This window comes from Rhinolophus sinicus, linkage group LG02, assembly GCF_036562045.2.
Source record: "Rhinolophus sinicus isolate RSC01 linkage group LG02, ASM3656204v1, whole genome shotgun sequence".
In the NCBI taxonomy this organism is placed as follows: Eukaryota; Metazoa; Chordata; class Mammalia; order Chiroptera; family Rhinolophidae; genus Rhinolophus; species Rhinolophus sinicus.
The window spans coordinates 184,997,435-185,015,137 of record NC_133752.1 but is presented as its reverse complement, the minus strand read 5'-3'; the positions used below and the strand labels follow the sequence as shown (position 1 = coordinate 185,015,137).

General features: G+C 38.8%; 1 long non-coding RNA gene and 1 pseudogene across 5 annotated transcripts in view; one reads left to right on the top strand and one right to left on the bottom strand.

Moving 5' to 3' along the window:
• Positions 1 to 17,703, top strand: part of LOC109445818 (uncharacterized) — a 45,139-nt gene that overhangs the window by 4,138 nt on the left and 23,298 nt on the right. For 4 of the 5 annotated variants that reach the window (XR_012494076.1, XR_012494074.1, XR_012494073.1 and 1 more), the window contains exons 3-4: positions 8,272 to 8,343; positions 10,077 to 10,213. This is a non-coding gene — a long non-coding RNA (uncharacterized LOC109445818). Of the gene's footprint in view, positions 1 to 8,271; positions 8,344 to 10,076; positions 10,214 to 15,553; positions 15,627 to 17,703 lie in introns of all 5 variants that reach the window. The other variant, XR_012494077.1, reaches the window with a different exon arrangement.
• Positions 12,916 to 13,030, bottom strand: LOC141570329 (U4 spliceosomal RNA; annotated as a pseudogene).

Sequence of the window (17,703 nt, the reverse complement as noted above, 5' to 3'; positions counted from 1 at the left end):
CATGTTTGAATATACAAACAAATCAGTGCAACAAGAGAGAATTCAGAAATAGACTTTGAATATAATATACGGCAAAAGCGATGTTTCAATGTAGAGGGGAAAGGGGTAGTTTATTTCATAAATGTTGCTGGCTGGTTTTCCATTTCAAGGAAAATAAAATTGACTCCTATCTTACCCCATATAGAAAGTAAATTCAGCTTAGGAGAAAATAAGAGCCTGTGAGTACATGCTAGGGGTTGGGGAGACCTTAACTAAGACTGAGCATCCAGAAAATACAACGGAAAGCCTGGGTTTACCAGGCCTTCTCCTTGGTGGGCCCTGAACTCCAGCTTTGTCTTCCTAGCACTATGAGGCTCCTGAGCTTTGCTAAGTTTAGCAGCCTTGCACCCTCTTCTAAGAATATTGGTTCTACGTGGCATAAGAATCAGCAAGTGCTTGGAGGGGAAAGGCAACAGAGAATGTAGGGCTCCTCTCATTTTTCTCTTCTCTCTGGAATCTTGTCTCCTCAAACTCTTGGTTGCCTGGGTAGCTGTCTGATGCCTTTAAATAAATTCTCAAGAATCTTACCAAGCTTGTCTAGTTATTTTGGTAGGAGGGTTAGTCTGCTTCAAATTGTACATCACAGTACCGTTGACCTTTGAACAACATGGGGCTTGGGACACTCATCCCCTGCACAGTCATAAATCCATCCATAACCTTTGATTCCCCCCAAGCCTAACTCCTAATAGCCTAATGTTGACTGGAAGCCTTACCAATAACATAGTCGATGAATGCGTTTTGTATATTGTATGTGTTGTATACTGTATTCTTGCAATAAAATAAGCTAGAGAAGATAACATGTTATTAAGAAAATCATAAGGAAGAGGGAATACATTGACAGTACTGTACATATTTATTGAAAAAATCTGCCTATACGTAGACCCATGCGGTTCAAACCTATGTTGTTCAAGGATCAACTGCAGAATGGAGGGTAGATGTATATCTACCTGATAGAGCGAAAGTCCTTGGTCCTGTTTTAATGTTTCAAAAGAATATCAAGATTTCAACTAAGACATTAAACAACCATAATTATTTTCTCATGTTACCCTTTTGGTAGTTTTTCATCAAGCAATTTATATGATGTTTCCAAACTATGGATCTTGGGTTATTTTTGGCCATAGAGCAACACATGTTTCTAGATATTTAATGTAATAGGAATTATAGTTTACACTATACCTTCGTTTTAACTGCGATTTTGGATTGTTTGTGATCTTATTCCTATCCCCTACCCCAATTCACACCACGTGACCCTGTTGAGTATTGACTTTGGGTTTATAAAATATTTACCTGCATTTTCTAATAAAATCTCTGGGTACTGTGACTCTGTTACATACAATCAGAAAGTTGAAACTTGTTATAAATTAAATTCACCTGTAGTCTTGTAGTTTACATTTTTTTTCCTATTAATTAAAAACAGACATCTCCCTAGAGTCTGCTTAGAAAAACACGTCAATTAAAACATATTATACAGTTGTCCTCTATCAATTTTGAACTCTAGCAGAGCAGAGGAGGAATTGAATTTACTTCAAATAAAATATTTGTTAAATTTTAAATTGTGGTAAATAAATTTGATAATTTGCATGATCAAATCAGCCATGTTGATGATAATGTACCGTGTTTCCCCGAAAATAAGACCTAGCCAAACTATCAGCTCTAATGCATCTTTTGGAGCAAAAATTAATATAAAACCGGGTCTTATTTTACTATAATATAAGACTGGGTCTTATATAATATAATATAATGTAATGTAATGTTATGTCATGTAATATAAGACAGAATCTTATATTAATTTTTGCTCCAAAAGAAACAGTAGAGCTGATTGTCTGGCTAGGTCTTATTTTTGGGGAAACACTGTACGTTAGGATCTGACTTAACAGAGTTTTAGAGCTGGAAGGAATCTTAGAAATCATGTAGTTCCCTAGCACTCCCTCTCAGTTTTAAATTATAAAACTAATATATTTTCGTGGTTAAAAAAACCCCAGATTGGAATGGAAAAGTGTTGCGACCTGCACAACAAGCCGTGGGAAGGCAAGGGAGGCGGCGAGGGTTAAACTATAATAGACAGAGACTCATATACAGTTAAATCACAGAGGACCAAGGGACTCGCAGCCTCAAGAGACGGGAGCTCCAAATCGGGTCACTGACAGTATTTATTGATTACAATGAACATCACATGATTAAAGGCAGGGTCTGTGAAACTTACACCATTTCAAAAAAATGATTTCAATACCCAATTATTTGTCCCAAAGCAGCTGAAGCATGTTGTCCCATGATGACTAAGGTGCGGTATGCACCACCCTGGGGGAGAGAGTCTCTTGAGGTGAAACTGTCCCATGAGCTGAGCAGAAAGAGCTTGATCTTATCACTCTAATGGGCCTCTCTCACAATAAGGTGAGAGGGAGTAGCAGAGGCAAGCAGCAGCTTCCCACAAGTACAAGAGGAAGGAGGGAAAAGTCTCCTTCCTATTATTTCTTATAATAGCTCATTGGGGTCTCAACGGTCCTGTCTGGCTTGAGTTGTCCCTCCCCCGAGGAATCTTACTCTTCGTAGACCGCAGACCCTTTTCTTGAAGACCAGATGGAGAGACTCAGGATATTATAATCTCAATCCCAGAGAGGCACAGTCCCACAGATTCTTCTTTCCTTAGGGAAAGGTTGGGGGGACAGACGGCTAGGCTGCTTTGTGATTACAGAAAAGTATAAAATCAAAGGTAAAAGCTCTAGTTTCGCCCCACTCCAGTGTTCCCATTCTCTAGAGGTTTCTCATGCATCCTTCCAGAAATGCGTGTGTGTGTTAAAATTAAAAATGAAATGTTTAATTTTTTAAAGATAAACAAAACAATACTCTACATATTAGCTTATTCCATGTTAATACATCTTGGATGTCTCATTTCCTTTTATCTACTCCCCTATTTGATAGGCACTTGTCTTGTTTCCAGTTTGTTGCTATGACAGTGCTGCAGGGAATGTTTTAATATGCACAGGTTTTCGTATTTGTGCAAGTTTATCTGGAAGATAAATTTTTTTTTTTTTAATTTTTAGTTTTGGAATAGTTAGGTCAAAGAATATATGCATTCAAAATTTCATGGATATTTAGCATTTCCTCTACAAAAATGGCTATACCAATTTATACTCCCATTTCAAGCCTCCCCAGTCTTCCTTTTCTAAAAAAAAAAAATAATAATCTTATGAAATTTGAGGTCCAGAGAAATTAAATGAGATCCCAGAGTCAGGTAATGGCAGAACAATGTAGAACTCATATTTTAAAAATGCCTTACGTTGTTTTACCTACCACATACCTCTTGACTACCTGAAAGAGTTTGAAAGCCTTTTTTTTTTTAAAGAAAAATTTTAATGATTTCAAAAGTCACAAATGTGTGTTATAAAAAATTTGGAAATTAAAAAAATGTCAAGGAAGAAATTAAAATAACCCATATGCCTTTATTAGATATAGCACTATTACCATTTTGGTGTCTTTGTTAATATTTAACATAGATATTTTAAAATTAAAATTAGGATCACACAATAATACTGTTTTATAACAGCCTTTTTTCCTTGCCAATATATGTTGAACATTACTAAAAACAAATATTTTTACATGATACCTTTTAATGGGTGTACATTATTTCATGTCATGACTGTGTCATAATTATCCGATTTATTATTTTGAGACCTTTAATTCGTTACAGTTTTTTAAACCATTATAAATATTTCTGCAATGAAAATCCTTAGAAAGAAATCCTTAAAGACAAGTATTATAGAATAAACTCTTAAAATTGAAATGCTTGGTAAAAATATATGACTTGTTTTAAAAGGTTTTTAATGTACACTGGCAAATTGCCCTCTAGGAAAGTTGTACCAATTTACATTCCCACTGATTTACATTTTAAACATAAAAAAGCTTAAAAGAAAAGGTACAGTTTGGGACTGTCAGAGTAAAATTACTCAAGTTAGATGCTGTGGTCATTGGGAGTAGAGAGTGTGGCATTTGAATATAGAAATTTCTAAGCCTTAAAATATTGAAATTTCCGTAAAAGGTCAGAGGAACATTTGACCAGTTAATTGATATTCTCAGAACTTTTAGTTATAAAGTGCAGTCATAAATACAGTGATAACATTAAGACTGCTTTATCGCAAAATATGAAGTCAAACATTTTGGGTAGAGGTAATATTAACACTGAAAACAATAGAAATAGCAAACATTTATTAAGGGCTTAGTGTATACCTTGTAGATTGTAAAATGTAAATTAAACCATGATAACTTGTTTAAGAAATCAGTGGGAAGGATATTTCTTAATGAGAAGTCCATTTTAGCAGTGTTAAAAGAAAACAAATTTTTAATTTAAAAAATTTATGAGGTGCTAATTATACATTCTCTTTTAATCCCGCCCAATGGGTGTCGTCATTATTTCCAGATTTACAACTGCAGGAAGTAGTGTCAGAGTCAGACCATGAGGCCAGGTTTATACTGACTCCAAATTTTTTTGACTTAAATTGTTTTAAACAAAAAAAGTCATATCCTACTTTTATTTAGGTCTCCTATGTTTTTTGTCTTTGTTTTTCCCCAGTTAACCCCTTCTTTCTGCAAAAACAGCAATTGTGGATGTGATTATTTTTTTTTTGACTTAAAATTCTAATTATAAAATAACATAATTATAATTTACAGTCATTTTGGTTAGAAAAACAGATTTGCTCTAATCTCACCATTCTAACACAGCTACTTTATCATTTTCTGTCCTGTTTTTTCTTCATATGCATTTGTTCTAATTAAGACAGGTAACATTCACTGAATATTTGTTATAGGCACTGTTCTTAACATTTTGCACCTAATAACTTGTTTAATCTCCTCAACCATTTTATGACATAGGTGCTGTTATCCCTAGTTTGCAGACGAGGAAACTGAAGCACGGTGAACTTAAGAAACTTACTGTAAGGACTTGAATCCAGGGGATTCTTCTGAGCTTGTACCTTTAACCTCTGTACTGATTCCCATATTTAGCCATGTTTTATTAGCACTATTTTTATTATGGCGTATACTTATTTTTTTCCTTTCCACTTAATCCTTACTTACAAACATTCTCCTCTTGCTATGTAGTTCTCAAATTTTTAAAAAATTAACTTTATTTTGGTGTAATTTACATAAAACACAGTGCACCCATTTAAAATATTCAGTTGATAAGTTTTGATGAATGCCTACACCTAACCACCACGCTAATTAAGGTAGAACTTTCCCATTGCCCTAAAGAGTTCCCTGTGAACTCCCCAGTAATTTATTCGCCCATCCTTCACCAGGCGATCAGTGATCGGCCTTCTGTCACCATTCTAATATTTCTTTTGACTTCCTCTTCAACACATGAGTTATTTAGAAATGTAATGTTTAATTTCCAAAGATGGTGAATTTTTCAAGTATCCTTTTATTATCAATTTCCAATTCAATTCCACTGTGGTTAGAGAACATGTTGTATGTGATTTCAGTTCTTTCAGCTTTGTTGACTTTTTGATTTATAGCCTAGAAAGGAGGTTGGCAATTTATTGTTTAAAGGGCCTGATGGAAAATATTTTAGGCTTTGTAGGTATTATGATCCCTGTCAACTTAGCTGTTATAGTGTGAACTTTAGGATATGAATGGAAGTCACTGTGTTCCAATAAAATGTTCTTTATAAACATAGCCAACAGGTGGGCTTTAGCCTTCAGGCTGTCATTTGCTAACCGCTGGCCTAGAATATGGTCCTTGTTCTATGGGTGCTTGAAAATAATCTGTGTTCTGTGGTTGTGGGTGGAATATTCTAAAAAACGTCAATAAGGTCAAGTTGTTTTGGTAGTGTTTCTCAGATCTTGAATATCCTTGATGATTATCTGTCTACTTGAACTATCAATTACTGGGAGAGGAATGTTGAAATCTCTAACTATATTAAGGGTCTGTTTATGTCTCAGTTTTGCTTTGTGTATTTAGAAGTTCTGTTGTTGGGTGCATACACTCTTAGGATTGTTCCATCTTCTGGGTGGACTACTTTATCATAATGTAATGTCACTCTCTAGTCTGAGTAATGCTCTTCTGAAGTCTGCTTTTTCTGATAACAGTATAGCTCCTCTAGTTTACTTCTCTCAGGGGTTACACTCCTGGACTGCCAGATGTGTAATGTCTGAAAACAGGTATTTCACATATTTTGTCCAGTTTTCTTATTTTTGAAGTGGGTAAGCAAGTCTAGTCCCTGTTATTCTAGCATGGCTGGAAACAGAAATCCTAACTGTCTTTTTAGTAGATGCACAAGCTGCCATCAGTGGTTGTACTTTTATCCTCTTAGTTATTCCCTTAGTGAAGACTAGTTTGTTTTCTTCCTTTTGCCTTTTTTTGTATCATAAACAATGCGGTGAACATCTTAATGACTGTAGCTTTTCACTATTTTGATTAGTTCCCTGCAGTAATTCTCAGAAAGTAGCATCATTGAGTCAACAATTATAAATAATATATTTTGAAGCACATTGCCGTTTAGTTTCCAAATATACTTTCCACTAGTTTTCCAAAATTAACAATTTACAGTTCCATAGCTATATAGGAGATAGAAGTTTCACCAATATTTAGATTAGCTATACTTTAAAAACAATCGATATCATTACTTATTTTTAAGTTTCTTTGAATTCTAGAAATGTTGATATGCTTTTATATGCATTCTGGCATTGTTTTTCTTTTTCTCTATTTGTATATTTTACTTATTAGTCTACTAGGGTGTCAGTCTTTTTCTTGGAATAAAGATAAATTTATTTGTAGCAAATATTTTTTATAGTCTGTATGCCTTTTAAGTTTTTAAAAAATGTAATTATGTCGCCATCTTTTCTTTTGTGGTTTCTTCTACAGCTTATGACTTTTGGAAGTCCTCTCCAGATTTAATAAATATTTAATTATGTTTTTTTCATTAAAAATTATATTAAAATTTTTCATGCAACAAATACTTACCTAACACCTACTGTGAGCCAGTCATTATACTAGGTGTTGGGGCTATGATAATAACTGAGATAGAAATGACATCTGATGACGTGGGAATAAGAGAAAGTGGGTATTGCGAGGGCTGTTAATCTAATTCTAGCCTCCTATGTAGGTGGCTGGTGAGAAATCTATTAATTAAGCGCTCATGATGCCCATTCTGTCATTTTTCAGAATTTTTTTTGGTACAATAGTGTGAGATTATGGTTTAAATTAATTTTTTTCAAATCACCACCTGTTTATTACAACATTGTTTATTGGGTAGGTGTTTCCCAGCCATAGAGTTATAGTGTCTCATGACTTAGAGTCTTATCTCTATGATATGGAGGCAGTATAACGTACGTGTTCTGGAGTCAGGCTGACCTGTGTTTAGATCCTGGCTCATTAGGCGAGTAACTTCTGAAATGTTGCTTATCCTGTATGAATGTTTGTTTCTTCATCTGTAAAGTCGGGTGGTAATATTATCTATCATAGGATTATTGTGACAATTAAATGCAAAAGTATTAACATTTTTTAAAAAGGCACTGCATTATTATATCGTTGTCAGATGATCTTGATGAAAAATTGCCCTATGCATTATTACATGATATGTTTCTCCATAGGTGAAAGCACCAAACATGACCCAAAAAGCAACCTTTGATGTGGAAATAGTTTGCATCAAGAAAAATCTCATTCAACTAGTTGTTTTCATTTAATTTTTTGTTTCTGAGCTAGATGCAAGCATATCTACATTATTGTTAGAGGGTGTGTGTTTTTCCATTAGCTGAACTTAAGATTAAAAAGAAGAAGAAGAAGGAGAAAAAGCACAAAACTCCGTCAGGTTCTTAGATCCAGACTTTGTTGCCTCTCAGTTGCCAGGTGCATTCCTGGTCTTGGGCCTTATCACACTTTGATTTGTTTCTTTGTCCTCATGTCAACTTCATATCTATTTTCATTCTTGCTTCGGGTCACAGTCACAGGTCGTGGCTTGTTCTGCTCCTAGATACTAAGGCTCCTTTTCTGGGTTTGTCTTCCTTTTCACACTCTCAGCAAGACCCCTTGCATAATTTTCAAATCCGTAGGGGGCAGAAGTAGCAGCTGGCCAAGGATCAGGGGAAGGCAGAATGGGAGGCTGGGGAAAAGAGGGAGAGCTCTGTCCAGTGCCCACTCACCTCATGGCTCTCAGCTCTTCCGAAGAAGTTTTGGGAGAACAGGGGAGACATGGACTTGCTGTCTTCCTAAAATGAATGTGTTTTTTTCTTTCTTTTTCAGTGCTAACTTAATTGAGATTGTTTTCAACTCTGATCTATCCAGTTGGTTGGCATTTCAAGCCTTCAATCGTTGGTAAGAAGGAAGCAATTCTGGGGAATGATTTCAGTCTGTTTGTAGCAAACATAAGTAGGGGGAAGTCTTAGAAGCAGTGGAAATTGGTGGCTGTGCCAAGGTGAAAATTGTTGTGTTTTAAGTGTGATGTCATCCTTGAGCAAAGTGAAATAAACCAGAAGGCAAATGAGAACGCAGACTGGTATGCCAAATTCATTTCAAAGCCCCAGACACCCATTCAACCTTACATCTGCTCAAGTCTGAATGATTTTCAAGAACAGAGAGACTTTGGCCAACGACATCTTCCCTCAGCTTAATGAACTCTGTAGTTCCCGGGGCACGTGTGTCAAAGCTGTAGACCTGAGGTGGTCGTCATTGAAGGCCCAAGCACCTTTGCCATCCAACCTGTTTAGACATCATTTTGTTTCCACTCCCAATATCTGGAGCTCTGGCTTGACTATGTGAACAGCTGCTTTTCCTTCTTCCTCTGCACGCTGGGTGAGACATATGAGGCTTTCACCCTGACTATTCACCTTTCGTGTTCGCAAAAGCCACTGACTTGTCTAGTTTATCCACAGTGGAACAGAATCTCTATGTTGCTGCAAAACCCGGTTATCCTTGCATCCTGGAGAATCCCAACGGCAGCCTGACGGAGTTTGAGATCATCCAGGCAGTATTTCTAAATGAGTCTCAATTTCGGTGTTTTAACTTTAGGACCAGAACTATGCTGCTGAAGGCTTTAGACATGGAGGATAGGCTGTCCTCAGGTTCTCTGATGAGTGGTGACAAAAAATGAAGGATTGGAAAGCTTAAGGTCAAGATTATTATCAAAGGACTCCCTGTCAGATTTTATCGAGATCCCCACGAGTTGGGTGAGCTGGTTTTCAAGGACTGGTTGGTTGAGATAGAAAACTTGACCCAGCCACTTTCACGACTGAAAATATGGGATAGTAAATATGGAGATAGCTAAATCTATTATCAGCATAAGGTTAATAATGTATTTTGCATGTCCTTGTGAAAGGAATTTTAAAATGATTGAAAATATTCCTTAAGCATTTAAAATCGTTACCATATTCCTATAACATGAATTTCTCCATTTGAAGATTTTTTGAAACTGAAATTAAGAGCAAATAATGGATCATGGAAGACTATTTAGGAACTTAAGGTGCTCACAGAAGACCTGAAATATGGGCAGTTGTAGATCTTTTCTGTAGATCTAGAGCAGAGGGTCTCAACCAGGGCCGATTTTGCCCCCAGAGGGACATTTGTCCATGTCTGAAGACATTTCCAGTATCATGGTTGGCGTGCTAGTGGCACCTAGTGGATAGAGTCAGGGATATTGTTACATACCTTACAGTGCACAGGACAGCTTCCCGTAATGAAGCGTTATCCATTCCTAAAGTCACAATGGCGGAGGTTGAGAAACTGATATGAAGGCCTCAGAACCGACTTTTATTGTCTAGTGCAGGGGTGTCCAAACTTTTCTCAACGTTTTTTTAACCAAGGGCCATATGCGGTAAAATACACAAACTCACTCGAGGTGAAGTACGTATTGCCTCACCTGGTTTATTTAAGTAAACTAAATATATTTTTGGAATTTGCTGCGGGCCAATTAAGAATGGATTGTGGACTGCAGTTGGCCCGCGGGCCGCAGTTTGGACACCCCTGGGTCTAGTGCTTTGTGTATGTTACAACATTTAATCTACAACGTTTAGCCATGCAAGGTCTTAGGTACTATAATTCCTGTTTTACAGATGAACAAATGAGAAGTGCTGTATGACACTTAACTCACTTGATGTCATCATCAGCGTGGGACCATTTCAAGATCTGAACCCATGTCCTTCTGACTCCAAAATCCATGCTCCTTCTCCTTCACCCTGACTACTCAGAGGTAATCATCCATGGACCAATAGCCTCAGCATCACCTGGGAGCTTGTTATAAATGCAGGATCTTGGGCCCCATTGCAGGTCTGCTGAATTAGAATTTGCATTTTAATAGGATGACCAAATGAATTGCATGCACATTAAAGCTGGAGAAGCACTGCCTGACATCCTATTGCCTCTAAATGAAACTGTTTCCTTTATTTTTGAAAATAGTGTCATGTGGACATGTACCAGATTTAAAATAGAAGAGCAATATCAAAATACGACAGACTTTATGTAGACAGACTTCAGGAGGGATCTGCGATACCCTTAAAATTATATGAAGAACAGAACGTTTGTATGCAGATGTGTGTTTCGGCGGGTAGGAAGATGGCCTGTGGCTTTGATCAGGTCGTGAAAAGGTTCAGTGATCCCCCAAAAAGTTATAAATAACTGTTGTAAGGGCCCAAATAATGTGGGAATACAAAATGACAGGAGGTGGTATATTCTCAAAGGCCTCCAGGGACCCGGTAGGCACTATTCCTTGTCATACAATAGGGAGCAGATGGACCTGTAGTGAATGGGAAGAGTTGACCCACCTAACGTCATTCAAATGCAGTGTTGGGTGGGTGGGGTGGGCAGGAGAAATCCCACCTGTGCTGGTCAAACAAAACTCTGCCAACGAGTCAAATGATTTTGGAGCCCTGGAAAAGAACACTGTATCAAGCATAATTTTTTTGGTTTTAAGTGACTAAAACTGGCTTCAACAAAAAGGGAATTTATTAGCTTATATAACTTTAAAGCCCGACGTTGGGTCTGGTTCAGCTGAGGCTTCATCCAGCAGCTCAAATGATATTACCCGGCCCTGGTTTCTCACTCTTTCTCAGCGTGGCTCTGCTCTCCTGATGGTGCCTCAACTCCCTGGCTCCTCCGTCACGAAAGGAAGATGCTCCAGGTTCAAGTCCAGCAGAAATGGCTAAAGTCCTAGCACTGAGTCCATTTCTGATTAGCCTGACCTGGACCATATTCTTGTATCTGACTCAGTCACTGATGCCAAGAGAATATGATGGTCTGATTGGCTAATCCTGGGTCACATGCCACCTTTAGAGCAGGAAGTGGAGTCAGACTCACTGGAATAACATGAATTGAGAGTTGGGACAGGGTGGGATGTCAAATAATAACCTGGGGCTGTTACTGAAAGTAGGGTTGGGTGAAGGCATGTGGGCAGCCAAAAGGTATCGTGAATATTTACGATACAGGTATGTATCGTAAATAGAATGTCTAAGGACAGATACGTTCTCAGATGCCAGATTTTTCAGTTCCTAGCTGTGTGACCTTGAACAACTAATTTCATAACAGTAAGCCTTTGTTCTTCTATATAATGTGTTAACATTAACCACCTTGAGAGTAATACTGTGTGTAGCACCTGAAAACAGTGCCTGACACATATCAGGCACAGAGTAAATAGCTAATGAGAATGAAGAGTGACGAATGAGTTATTGTATATATATTTGGCCAAAGCCTGAAATATGGTTAATACTGATATTCTTCAACTATCTCAATTTGAACTGTATCCATTGATTAATATTTACTAAGGTGTTCCAGTATTAAGCCTTTCTGTATATTTGGGTTAGGGACAGATCATTTTTCCATAGTAGTCTCCTTAGTCTTTGATTTTGGTTATTATTGAAAGATTAGCTTATTTTAGACTTTATTTTTGAATGTATAATAGGTGGACTAAATGTCTGAATTAGAAGGTACAGAATGGATAGATTCTTTAGAAAGAAGTGCTAAATTATTTTTCTTTTGGATCTTTGATATTCTTTAATCACTCAGGTCATTTCAACATCTCACAGCTTGGGTAGCAATAAGCCATTTGGACAGCTGGTTGTTATTATATGGCAATGTAGAGGTATCAGTTCATACCCTTGACCCTTTGAAGCACTTCTGAATCCTTGAAGATACTGAGATTAGTTGGTGATGTTCGTTTAGCTCAGGAGAGACCCATTGCACTGTGGGGTAATCCCAAATTCTGTCTAAGATGTTGAAATTGGAAGTTCACCTTGACCAGATTGTAGGTCCCCTGGGTCGTTCTGGGCCTCATATGAACCACAGGGCAGCCCAGTTAACTATGGAGGCACAAGGTGAGTATCTCAGAAACCTCAGGCTAATCTACCTGGTGTTCCTTTTCCTGCCTAATAGCCCCCCGCCCCCTTGCCCATCCCCTACATGCACCCCCAGGGAATATAGCTGTCTCCAGAGACAGGGGGTACTTTGGCAGCCCAGAACACACTGACTTTAGGCAATGAGTTTAGAATCACTGTACAGAATCTCAGACATGATCCAGTTGTCTGGACCTGCACCTTATTTTACCAGAGAGATTAAGGGATTTGCCCAATGGTGAAGTTGTAACTGCACCCATGGTTGTCATTGGATTAGGGCATCTTACCCTAAACATTAGGATTAGGGCATCTTCCCTAACCCCTGCCATAGACAGACAGGCACACATACCCCACACCACTGAATTAGGTATCTTCAACCATAGCTAACAATCTGAAATGATGAGGTAACATATGTAGCAAATCTTAATTTTATTTTTTTGTTCTTGTCATTCTGAGGTCATGAAATACCTTGGAATCCTAAGTACGATTTCAAGCACACAGAACATTAGGAAGATCAAGTAGTTTGCTTTCATTAGAACATGGAATGCGCTGTGCAATGTGGTGCCAACATAGAAAGAAGGTGACGTAGATACAGAAGGGTAGATCCCTTCTGGGGCATTTATTAGCAATAATCGCACCTCGGATAAATCTCATTGGCTACGATACTGCCACTGCGCAAAGCTCCTGGGTGTTTATAATAATCACATGTAGTTGAAAATGTGAAACTTGAAAACTAAGATATTAAAAGTTATCTTTTTTGACTATAAAGACTACAAGCACCACTTTGAACGTTTTTATCATGCAGAGTTTACTGTGAAGTGCCGGGAGGTGTTTGTTATTTCCAAGGAGTCAAACAGAACCTTTGAAATCTTGGAGAGGTTTGTCTCAAAGCATGCGGAGTTTGATTTTAATGGTGCCCCAGCAGTTTCCAGTTTAGACTCTGTGCTCAAGTAAGAGGTCAAGAAATCCCAAACCTTTCAATCGGGCTCAAGGAAAAGAACCTGACTTTAGTAAAAGTGATCCCTCAAATTTGGAGTATGTTCCCTCATTTCCCCCACTCTATGCCCGTCCCTTCCTGCAACACAGGCTCCCTGAAAGCCACACCTGGCTTAGACTTTCCTGATCAGATAGCACTCTGCATCTGCAAAGGTGTCCTGGCCATTTCACAGACTTTCTTCAGTCTCCTCAAGAAGATTAGAAACTCCTGGGGGGCAGAGTGTTTGCCTTGTTTTTCTCCCATAGATTAAATTTGGTCTAAGTAATTCCTGACAATGATAGAATGACTTTGAGGAGAAGAAATTAGATGAGGAAATAGGAGTAATGGCTCTGTACAGTATTATGTATTTCACAAAGAGCTTCCTCATACATCATCAGCTTATTATTAATTACATTAAGATATTCAGCCTGTACTAACTAAACATCTACTCTGGGCCATGTCACTGTGTTTGTGTCTAAGGAATGGACTTACCCAAAGCATGTCTTCCTTCATGTTTTATCCAGGCTCCTCTACATTAAAAGCCCCAAATCGTTTCCAACCTTGGGCAATGACATAGTCTGTTCACCACCCACAGGCATGAAGAGGCTGAGGGGTGAAGTATGAATGGGGGTTGTCTGCGTGTCCATCCCAGTCTCATCCCTAGAAAGAGGGGGCTTCTTCGGATAGGTTTATTTCTTCCATCCTCATCCTTCAGTTCTTACCACAGATCTTATTTATTCTGGGAGAGTTTTATGGTTTGAAATAAGCCCACAGTGGTTGGATGGCTCAGGGCTGTCCTCCACCATCTCTGCCCCATCTCAGCACCCGTCATTTTAGCCCATGGAGGTGCAATTACCAAAATTCTTGTGGTGCTGGGAACCCCTGCCAAGAGAAAGATGAGTTGTTCGGTTAATACAGCATGGTGCTCAGTCAAGATATTAAAGACTATTATATAAAGACTATGAAACATATAGGTCATATGTTAAAAATCTTAGGTTTGACTAGGCAAAGCCATAGAGACAGAAAGTAGGTTAGTGGTTGCCAGGGGCTGAGGGTGGAGGGAAAATAGAGAATGACTCCTAATGGGTGTGGAGTTTCTTTTTGAGGTGCTGAAAATGTTCTTGAATTAGATAGTGGCGATATTTGTACAACCTTGTGGATATACTGAAAACCACTGAATTGTACACTCTAAAATGGTGGTTTTTGGGGGTATATGAATTATAGCTCACTCAGTTTATAATTTAGGTATTTTAGAGTGGATGAGATGTAATAAATTCTACTGCAATTAAACAACTCCAATTGTGCCCAATAAAAATACAACAATTAAATGAGTCCTTTGAGCTGAGCTATGTGGAAACATTCAGGGTATTGTTTGCTTTGCTGGTGGGAGACAATGCTGTCCCCTCTGAGTTCCTGAACTGTGTGCGCAGGTGACGGAAAAGGGCCTTATGACGTTTCAAAGCACTGTCTTAATAACCAATCATCTAGAGCAACAGTATTCTTTTCTTCCTTTCATTTGGAAAGGAACCACAGAATGCTTTGCGATGTTTCGATTTTCTGTTTGTTCTTGAAATCATTAAGACCCTAGTCCAATGATGTCACCTAATTACGAGTATACGAGATCTGACAATTAAGTTCGTGAACTCATCCTAGAAAACGTGCTACATACCTCATTGCTGAATATCACTACAGAAGTACTCCCCTTGGAAAGCTATGCACCGATGCCAGTGCCTAGTGCACCCTTCAAAGCAACTTTGGAACTCTTTTTCTGGAACGGCCATCAGAGCTGTCGTCGTATTACCCTTGATGTCCTGAATGTCATCAAAATGTCTTCCTTTCAATATTTCCTTTATCTTCAGGTAAAGAAAGAAGTCATTGGGGGCCAGATCAGGTGAGTAGGGAGGGTGTTCCAATGCAGTTATTTGTTTACTGGCTAAAAACTCCCTCACAGACAGTGCCTTGTGAGCTGGTGCATTGTCGTGATGCAAGAGCCATGAATTGTTGGCGAAAAGTTCAGGTCGTCTAACTTTTTCACGCAGCCTTTTCAGCACTTCCAAAGAGTAAACTTGGTTAACTGTTTGCCCAGTTGGTACACATTCATAATGAATAATCCCTCTGATATGAAAAAAGGGTAGCAACATCGTTTTGACCCTTGATTTGGACAGATGGAACTTTTCTGGTCGTAGAGAATTGGCTGACTTCCATTGTGTACTTTGATGCTTTGTTTCAGAATCGTATTGGAACACCCATGTTGCATCACCAGTGATAACATGGCCCAAAGCATCGTCTTGCCTCTCCAAAAGGTCTTGGCAAATTTCGATTCTCCTTTGCTTATGTTTATTGGTGAGCTCCTTCGGGACCATTTTTGCACACACCTTTCTCATGCCAAGATTTTCAGTTAAGATTTCCCTAACTGTTTCTCTATCAATGTTTACTTGGTCTGCTATGCTTCTCAGTCAGCTGACGATTTTGACATACAATTCGATGAATTTTTGCAATGTTTTTGTCAGTTCTCCTTGTTACTGGCTGCCCTGACCTCTCTTTATCAGTGATGTGTTCTCTCCCCTCAGAAAAATGTTTAATCTATTTGTACACTGCCATTTTCTTCATGGTATTATCCCCATAAACTTGGACTAACATGTCCCTAATTTTATATCCACTCTTGCCAAGTTTAACAAGAAATTTAATGTTTGTTCATTGCTCTAATTCAAGCTCAGACATTCTCATCGGCACACAACAACACACAACAATAATGAACACCACTCAGCAAGACACCGCCACAGGTTGACAGGAACACAGCTGTGAGACACTGATGTACCAAGGTTATGAAACCTTACTGAGCTGTCTATACAGTGCTGCCAATGTAAACACATGGTGGCAAGTTCGTGAACTTAATTGTCAGACCTTTATATATTCTAAGGTCTACTGTGAAAATCCATAGAAAAAAGACTAAAGGGATATAGGATAAAAAAAAAGAGAGAGACAAAAATCCCTTCCTCTATGGAGCTTACATTATAGGAACTGGCAATAAACATAATAAATATGTAAAATATAGTAAGTTAGGTGCCTTTAAGGACTATGGAGAAAAATGAAACCTTGAAAGGGAGCAGGCCATCTGGTAGGAGAAAAGGAAGCATTTGGGTAACTACTGGAAGTAGATGAGGGAGCAAGCTTTGCAAACACAGGTCAGAAGGATATCCCAGACAGAGGGGGCAGCAAATGCAGAGGTCCTGAGGCTGGAGGAATGGCAGGGCGGCCAGGCTACAGGAAGGAAGTCAGAGCTGTAGGGCGGGCGGTGGTGAGACTGCAGAAGTAATGGATGGGGGAGGCTGTGAGCTTTGTCTGGTCTCACAGGTCATTGTAAAGGCTTGGGCTTTCACTATTCTGAGCAGAGCAATGACCTATATGACGTATTTGACAGGCTCAGTCCGGCTACTCGGCTGAGCATAAACTGAAAGGGGGCAAGGTGCCAGTAGAGCAGAAAATCAAATTCTGCCGTTCAGATTTGATGGTGAAATAATTAAAGCAATAAGGGGTTGATTTCTGTTCATATTAATGGAGACGGAATTATTGTGGAGTAGCTACTATTTACGATCTTACTTTAGGTTTTCTATTTTAATGGGTTTTCAGACCGATCCACTTGCTTTGCTGAGCCTGAGTGTCAGGTTTATTGACTTTATTTCATTTACTCATTCAACAATTTATGGTCAGTCACTAACTATCCAATAGTGAACAAAATAAGTCTGGTAATTGCCCGCATGGAACTTACATCAATGAAAAAATCACTAGACATATGTTTATTAAATCACAGTGCGTAAGGAGCAGGTCTAGAGTCTATATGCAGTGGTTCCCACGGTCCTGTGTTCTTCTGCATCTCCAGAAGCTTTGCACTTAAAAAAAGGGCGGGGCCGGTGGGTGGGCGGCAGCAGGCCAAGTTATACTGTGCTCATGCCAGTTCAAACAAATTGTATTTCTGCTGTACTACGGCTACCAGCCAAAACACCCTGGCAGAGGAGCAGGCTATTCCTCGTGAGTCATTAACAATTATGGTCATTTCATTGACAGTCTAATGTCACGGTCATCGGGATTGATGGGAATCCTTGGCATATGAATGTTTCAATTTTTTATTCTCTCCTACGACGATGTGATATGGAGGACCAGTCTGGTGGTGGTGGCTGTGACCTTGTGAAGGGATGAGCAGGGTGGATACAAGGGAATAGTCTCCATCCCTGGGCTTTTAGACTCCCCTAGGTTGATATTGGACCACCCTAAGGTCTGTGTGGCTAACCTTCTGAGGTTACCATCTCTCTGGTCTCCTAATTTTACATAGAACAAAGCTAAAGCCCACAGGGTGAATGACTTATTTGGAGCCAATCGAGG